The sequence below is a fragment of the Centruroides sculpturatus genome, unplaced genomic scaffold, assembly GCF_000671375.1.
Source record: "Centruroides sculpturatus isolate CEXI.00-Female unplaced genomic scaffold, Cexi_2.0 scaffold172, whole genome shotgun sequence".
Classification (NCBI taxonomy): Eukaryota; Metazoa; Arthropoda; class Arachnida; order Scorpiones; family Buthidae; genus Centruroides; species Centruroides sculpturatus.
The window spans coordinates 434,928-444,564 of NW_019385305.1; positions in this window are offsets into that span (position 1 = coordinate 434,928).

The following is a 9,637-nucleotide window of genomic DNA, read 5'->3' on the forward strand; positions in this document are numbered from 1 at the left end:
CGAATTTCTTCCTACAACTTCGGTCGTTGTTCGGGGTACAGTTAAGATTTTAACGAAGTTCGAGCGAAAACATAATTAGCAAAAAAAGTCGAAATAAAGTGATTAAACAAAAATGATTACAAATATCGTAAATAACAGTTCACAAATGCATATATAGAGACATATATATTTTTGAAGGGGGGAAATGGTCTTCACAATTTGAAATCGATCAAACACACTATGCGCGAATGCTCGTGTAAACGTGCGCCATCTATCGTAGGATAAATGTACTTCGCGGGAGTGTATTAAAAAACTTCCCGAAGTTTCATGGCAATCGTACTATGCCACAAACCTTCGCCGGAGTATATTAAACAACTTCCCAAAGTTTCATGGCAATCGGATAAACGGTGTGGTAATGCATGAAGGACATAGGACACACAGACAGACATACATTCATTTTTATATATATAGATAATTCCCATATCAATAACTTACTTTCTGATGGAAAGAATAATTATCACAGTTGCTCTTACGATAATTTTTTTCAATTTTTAATTGATCAAGAATTTCTCTAAAAATTTGATATGACACATTTTCAGTTGAACTGTTTATTCCTAATTCCAATGCATGAGCTAAATTTTCTTCTGAATGGCTGACATTATTATGCAACATATATGATGCAGAATATGCATTTTGGCAATCAGCAGATAAGGTCTCTTGAGAAGCATTCATTTCTTCTATTACATATATATGTTTGATTTATTTTATTCATTAAAGTTTATGTAGATGATGGTAATAATCTGTAAATATAACAATAACATTGAATATAACAAAATTTATCTTTTAATAAATAATATATTTAAAACAAATTATTTTTTTAATAAACAGACTATTAATATAAAAATTTATAAAACTTTTTATGTAAAAATATTTTCATACTTTAAATCATCAAATTTTTGTATATATTATGACTTAAATGTAAAAGAAACAGCATTTCAGATTAAAAAATATCTCATACAATATTTAATACAAATATACTTTATTACACATACATAGAATATTACTATAATGAAAGGGTTATCACACATATGAAACTCTTAATGCCTTATATATCTCCTAAAATGCATTTTGGCCCCTGGTGTTAATGACCCTCATCAGTTACATGAACATCTTTTAAATATAAGGCAAAAAATTTTCCTAAAAAATGTACACTCACATGTACAAAATGATAAAATTATTAACCATCAAAATGTTTAAAAAAAACGGTACACTAAGCTGTCAACAGTTTTACAATTGCACTGTGAATATCTTGACAATATATTACACAACACAGTGGGTTACAAAGTGATAAACCTTTGTAAATATAAATGAAATAATATAATAGAAGAATTAGAAGTATAAAATAATCTAATAATCTTAACCTTTGTCGTCGTTATTTTTTGCCCAGGCAATATGGGCTCATCTACTAGTTATCATATATTTTAGTCTAAATTTAATTAAATCACCAACTAATCTTAAAAAGTCCTTTATTACCTTTTCCCATTTGGAGTAATGTATTGAACTTTAATACTTGTATCATAAACATGCACAATACACCTCAGTATCACCATGCACAAGACTATAAGTTACATTAAATCTATTAGATTAAAGTTTATCTTATACAAGAAGTTAATTATAATCTACCTTTCAGTTAACATATCCTTATTGATTATTACCATGTCAAATTCATTAGTACTGTAACCCAATGAACTGCACTAACCACTTATAGTTGGTTGGTTATGAGCTGATATGGCTTGAGCTACTAGACTATGCAGCCCTGGCATAATAGTAGTTGTGCTACCTATTATCTATTCTCATACCATCATTATCACTTATCAAATTATTATTTCTGCTTTTTTCTTTTATTATAGCAATATGCTCAAATAATTTTCTTTTTAATGTATTCTTTTCTTTTTTGATTATTTTTATAGTTTTTATTAATTTTGCACTCATATTTACATCAATGTTGATTGACTGTTGAAAAATCACTATTATACTGTACAGCTTTAATGTGTTCTTGTACACACGTCTTTAATTGTCATCTGGTTTCCCATATGTAAATATTCAGATTTTTACAATTACAATTCAATTTATACACCACATACTGTTCAATATAACACACCACTGTTCAAAAGTACTATTAATTGTTTCTATCTTCTAATCTTTTTTATTATTAATCCAAGACATTATAGTATTAGTGCATTCTGGAATTAATTGGATATCATAACCTGTCAATATTGTCTTCATTCTTTCAAAAATGTCTTTTATATATGCCTTTTAAGAGTTTGATATTCTCTTTTTTCTCTGATTGTTTCTTGGATTTTCAGTTTGAGATTTTAACCAATTTTTAATTATCTTTTTTTGGAAATACATTCATTATGTAGATGTTTATAATTTTAGATATTTCTTCCTGTTTTATTTCTTCATTAGTGTTCCTGTGTTAAATTTTTTCAATATACATATTATTAAAAGTAGTTTTCTTTATATATTCTGGTATTTCAGAATAATAATTTATTTTATGAACGTTGCATTCTTTTTCAAATTTTTGTATAATTAATTTATCTTTTTTTTTTTATTGTTATATTTAAAAATGGTATCATATTATTATTTTCTTTTTATATCTCAAACTGTATATCCGAGCCTATCTTATTAATACTATCCACAAGATTATTTATATTAACTATATTATTTTCATATGTAACATTACTATCTATGTATCTGTTATATAGAACAATTCCTGATATTTGACTAATGTGTCTGTCATATTCTAGCATGCATAATTCTGCCAATATCAAAGCTATCCTAGATCCTATAGGGAGGCCTCATATTTCAGGGTATCATTTTTCATCACTTATAAAGTGGTTATTTTGGATAACAAAAACCACAAATGTAATTAGCCACTTTGGGAAATTTATACTCTCTAACATATTTATAATTCAATTCAAAGATATTGAGGGATACATTATTTTAATATCTAGTGATGTTAACCTGAATTGAGCTTAATATCTATTAGTTTCAATTTATTTAGTAATATATCTATATTTTTAATGCTAACATCCAATATAGTTAATTCATTTAGCTTATTTTTTTACAAAAGATTCCACTTTATATAAACATAATATCCATTAATGGTCTGTAGCTTATAGGGTCTTTGTGTTTTCACTCTAATTTTTATAGTTGGTCATCTACAACCTAAAATACTTATATATTTTCCTTCATCTTTTGTTATTAATTGTTCTCTTATCAACTTAGCTGTGTATTTCTTTATTCTTGTTGTATTCCCTTCTTTGGATCACCTTCTAGTTCTTTGTAAATATTCTCCCTTACTATACAATATTTTTAATAATGGTATTAAATTTATCTTCTACAGTCAATATGACTAATTGTTTTGATTTGTCCACTTCCACCATTATTAGATTATGTAATCTCAAAAAAAAAACTTACTTTTTTCATGTGATTTTTAAATTTATAGATTTTTCCTTAGCTTATTTGGTATTTTATATCCTATTATTATATCTTGTAGTTTTTCCATTATTTCCATTTGGTGCTTGTCATCTATATTTTTCACAACATTTTCTATATCAACAACTAAATTTTCTTTTGGGACTTCAGTGAAACCATTGTAATCAATTCCCTTCCTTAGAACATTCATTTTTTTATTTGGTATTTCTATATTGGTATGATTGAGCATTAATATTCTATATAATATTCTACATATGTGTAATAAAGTATATTTGTATTAAATAACTTAAAAAAAAGGGATTATAAGCTTATTGTTAAATCTCATATAATGTTACTGCAATTTACCTTTTTAAGTTAATTTTTTCCCTAAGTGAAAAATTCATTTTAGGCAAATACCAATCAATAGAAACATCAATAAGTTTACAGTGACTGAATTTATTACTAGTTTTAATCAAACAAATCTAAATTTGTTTAAATTCAAAGCAAAAAAACTATTTAGATTTAGAAAATTTAATAACTTTATTAACTTATACAATAATGATGCATTGATAACTTACAATAAAAAAAAGGCAAACTTAAATATCCTAAGTTATTTAATTTTGTTATTTAAAAAATAATGTAAAAGAATAATCTTTATAAGTAACTATTATAGAATACAAAATATTTAACTTAAATAGCAAAGTATTAGATAATTAACACATCTGCAACATTGTGTATCACTGGTGAAACATTTTCATCTTTCACTTTAGCTATCATAATCTACCAGTGGTATATCACCACTTAATGTACTTTCTCACCACACCGGGTTGTATATACTCCAAATACACAACGATCTACAATTAACCAATAACAGGCATGAAATTCTTCAAAAAAAATTGGCAAATGTTTTCAATGCCCCTCCTGGGCTCTTCTTCAGGCTTATTTTATATCTTCCGTTATAACTGGATTCTTTAATTTGAATGTTTTTTAAAAAATTTAAAACGAAAAAATTCCGAAAGTGGAAGGAATCCACGAGCTATTTCAAATATAATTTTCTACCAATGGAGATTCATTATGTGCAATACCTTATTTAAAATTATCTTATAAAATATATTATGATTTATCGTCAAGTAAAAATTGCCATGCTGTAGAGCGATTCTTTTCTTCTTTGAAATTAATGCATGTGGATTTGTGGTCGGCTTTAAAGATTTCCATTGCTGCCAAAGTTCTTAGTTGCCCCTGATGTTGGGTGGTGTGGATAACATGCGCTTCATTGAAGATAGGTGTGATGCCCGGGTTAGTTGCATACACAGATAGGGTTGTCGTACATTTATTGTGTGTGATGTTGGATTTATGCTCTTTTAATCTTGTGGCCAATGAACGTTTGGTGGATCCGATATACACTAAAGGCCTATCTCATCTGTTATCTTTTAATGGAATACTGTATATTCCTGGAAGTCTGTTAGGGTCAGAATTGGCCTTCCCGTTCATTAATAAAGTATTCCTTAATAAAGTCTTTGATGTAGCGCATGTTATCCACACCACCCAACATCAGGGGCAACTAAGAATTTTGGAAGCAATGGAAATCTTTAAAGCCAACTGCAAACCCACATGCATTAATTTCAAAGAAGAAATGAATCGCTCTACAGCATGGCAATTTTTACTTGACGATAAATCATAATATATTTTATAAGATAATTTTAAATAAGGTATTGCACATAACGAATCCCCATTGGTAGAAAATTATATTTGAAATAGCTCGTGGATTCCTTCCACTTTTGGAATTTTTTCGGAAAAGGGCACATTTTAAATTTTTAAAAAACATTTGAATTAAAGAATCCAGTTATAACGGAAGATATAAAATAAGCCTGAAGAAGAGCCCAGGAGGGGCATCAAAAATGTTCGCTGATTTTTTTTGAAGAATTTCACGCTGGTTATTGGTTAATTGTAGATTGTTGTGTATAGCTAATCATCAAACATGCCGTAAATCCATCGGGCTAGTTTTAAGGCTAATTACTAAATAAATTACGAAGTCAATTTGGCACTAGAGGTAAGCGTTAGGCGCCATCTCTTATTAATATTAATAATTATAAATAAAGTAATTAATTTAAATAATTTAGACTTCGTAATTTATTTAGTAATTAGCCTTAAAACTAGCCCGATGGATTTACGGCATATGTTTGATGATTAGCTATATTACATCGGGTTTAGCGATGTTTATATTGTTGTGTATTTGGAGTATATCACCACAGTATATGCAATGCTATTTAGCTAGATTATACTTTTATATTAGGAGTTTATCTTTGGTATTTGGCCATAAACAAAGCATCTTTACTGTTTGATACTATTTTTGGAGCAGCAACACTTCTTTTTTATGATACAAATGATATATGAAGTTGAAATTTTACTGAATGTATTTATGTCAGTAAAAAATAAAATTTATTATACTTCTAGTAATTTATTGAAAATAAATTAAGCAAAAAGTCATAAAATTGAAACTACTGTTCATTAAAAAAATTATTTCTTCTCTCAAATTAAAATTTAGTTTTATACCAAAATAATCCCTTTATGAATAACTTTTAAGAATAATGAGGGAAAAGCATGCATAAAAATTAGTAAATGTTTATTTGCATCTTTTTCTTGTTGACTTTGCTGATGTTCAAGTTTGCCAAACTTATATTAGGATTTTGTTAATCTATTATATGTGGATCATCCTTAAATTCAAAAATTTGAATTACTAACTAGAAGACCTGAAATTATTGTTTTTTGAAATTGCTGCATATCTATTGGTCTTGGAATGAATGACTTACATAATCAAAATGCTTATTCCATGATTAAGTCTGAAAAACACTTCTGGTTGAACCACAGATGGTAACTAAATAAATTTTAAAAGGATTGATAAATAGCAAAAAAGTCATTATTATGCAATTTACCATAAATAATGTCTTAGTACTCAAATCAATTGTAAATGCATTAAATTAACAAATGTATGTTTCAGGAGGAAGAATAGAAAAATTCATATGTTGCAAACATATGAAAATTAAGACAGTAAATTTTAATTGTTTATACAAAGTCTAAAAGAGATAAAGATTCTAAAAACATTTTAAAAAGTAAATAAATTTTTAAAAGTTTTAGTAGTAAAAAAAGCTTTATTAAATATATTATGCAGCTATTTCAATATTGCAACTTTGGTTTGTCATGTATTTTACTCTAGTAGTATACTCCATACAGTATAGTATTATTTGATCTATATATTCAGAAATATTAGACTAAAATATTATTCATTATAGTAAAATCCTAAGTAAAACATTTTACATACATTCTAACATTTTTCTGTAAATTATAAAAGGTTGCATAAATGTCTAGGCCAGGTGTCGGCAACCTTTCGGCAATGTTGTGCTGAATGTAAGTTATAGTGTTACACAGAGTGCCAACACGATTCCAAGTTTATTATGTATGTTATCAAAATTAGTCCGGTTATAACAGACTTCACAAATGTATAATTTTGAGGTTACCTCATTAATTGAATTATGTTCTTACACATGAAGCGCTTGTGTAACACGTAGATGATGAAATGGAACATAAATGCATGCACCATAATAGAAATATACAAACAAGAGATTTGTTTTTAATGTACCATGGCCTTCACTGAACTATGACTTCCATTTAAATGTGTAATTAATAATTAAAATATAATTTTTTTCATTTCTATTCAATCAAAGTGCTACTGAAAATTGTCCCGCCTGCCACCCCTGATCTAGGCAATCATTTGGGTCCACTTGAAATAAAGCATAAATTTATGCGGAATTTCTTTTTACTCGATATGGTTTTGTTTTACGCAACTCCCGCGTAAAACGAACCATAATGAATTAATTGCGTCATTAAGTTACTCGTGTCAAAATTACATTTCTCGTTCTTGGACATCTTAAATAAGTAAGACAATGAAAGAGTGAATATGAAATTTAAATCAACTTAAACCATCGCTGAATATCGGTGTAAATAATTGCAAACGAAATTTTTGGGAAGTTCTCCTGTTTACGTTAACGAAGATTTCATTTAAAAATGAATAATTTAAAAATTCATCAGCCTTAAATTTTAATTTCATTTACCGCCAACAATTTTAATTACCTTTACAAAAAATATAGATTCAGTTAGACTTTTATATTTAAAGATGTTGGATATTTTTTAATAAATATTTGATTTATATCATAATATTCAGTTTATAATTATTAAAAGCAATATTATTTTGGACTTACATACCCATATGTTCGTCTGCTCGATATAAAAACCGATATTTAAAATTGTTATTGCCAAATTTCTTGAAATTTCACTGAGAAATAGTGATGCGGAATACCGCCCAATTATAGCGCAAAATGCAATTATTAACCACATTATTTCATTTTATTAGTTAATGTAATTATTAATAATATATTGAAATTTTTATCAAATATATATATAAATTTAATGTTTTTGAATCAAGATCGTTTGATTTTTTTAATTAGCTATTATGGAGGACCGACCTAGGATCGAATCCGGATGGGCCGATAAACCCAAGAAATTTTTCAGTGGTGAGTCCATCCGCGTATATTGGTCACTATCCCTCACCACCTAGCCGTCCATGACGGCCGATAACCGAGCGGTCAAGGTTGCAGCCTACCGCTTTGGGGGATCCAGGATCGAATTCAGACGGGTCGAAAAATTCCCAGGAATTTTTCGGGAGATGATCCGTTCGGCTATGTCGGGCCCCGTCCCTCACCACCCGGCCGCCCCATCATGGTCCTGGACGAATCCATAATGGGCTTGTAAAAGAGGCCCTCTTAATGCCCACAGAGCGGAAAGAATTTAAAAGAAAAAAGAAAAACCTAGCTGTCTTATTGTTAGCCTAGTTGAGCCCATAATGGGCTAAAAAGGCCTCTTAGTGCCCTCAGGGAAGAAAGAATTTTTTAAAAGCCTGGAGAGCTATTAAAACGATTTATAACAGAAGTGCAAAGAAATTATACAAGTGTCATATATTTTCAGTTTTGCCCACGCTGTATTAGGAAAGTATATTTAAATGCGTTACATACTGGCAAAGTGTTAATTGATCATTTGTTGTTAATTTTCACATATAGAATTTTTTTTTTTTTTTTTTTGGTTAGTTACGGCAACGCAACACTTGGAGAATCTGCTTAGGAGGGAATGCCTTCCGAGAAGTCTTGTAAAGTTAACTGGCCTCTATTTAGGCGTTAAAGACGTGTTGAAAACACGGAAAATTCCACTTAGCCAGCTCGTCCTGGCGAGGCGCGAACCCACCACCGAGAAATCAGTGTTCAGGGTAGGAACTGCTTGGCCACTGGTGGGCCTATAGAATTTTCTTTATATTACTGAGAATATTGGACCCTTCATCAAATTCGTTATTTAGAAAATTTCCTATATTTCAATGATGTATTACTTAGATCATCGAAATACAAATAAAAGAGAAAGTGTTGCAAGTAGGCCCAAATCTTTAATTAATGCAGGAAAAGTTGTTTGTTGAATGACTATGTCAGCATGACGTTTCAATTTTATAATGATCCGTAATTAGACATGAGAATAATACTTTGTATTTCATTGCGAAATCTTGAATTTCTTATATAATGCAATCTAAAATTTTAACAATTAAATATAAGTAAAAATACGATTAGATTAAACATTAATTAACTTTATCAATCCCAACCACTCATCAAGTGAGAAATAGCTAACAAAGTATTTGATCACCTTAGTATTTATCTTTATCAATTTTATTTCTTGGATAATTTTAATAAAATGAATTGTTGCATTTTATTTTATGTACAGATAAAAAAATTTAATAAATATAAAATATCCTTGGCAAAATTTGGAATAATTTTTTAAATACAGTAGAGCGTCGTTTATCCGAATCAATTGGGGACTGGGGTGGTTCGGATAACTTATATTTCGGATAACGAATCATGTACGAAAAAATATATTAATTTATCCCATGTTGAAATTTCTCTCCGTTGCGTGTCGCTTCGCGTTGAATTTTCGTTTATGTTAAGCCTAACGAAGACTATTGTATCGTTAAAAATTATTTTTTTATTTTGTACAAACAAAATAAATTTATTGAAAAATATAAAAACAATAAAAAGTTATACTTCAGATGTTAATTTAGTATCAAAAACGTAAAATATTTGAGTAGCCC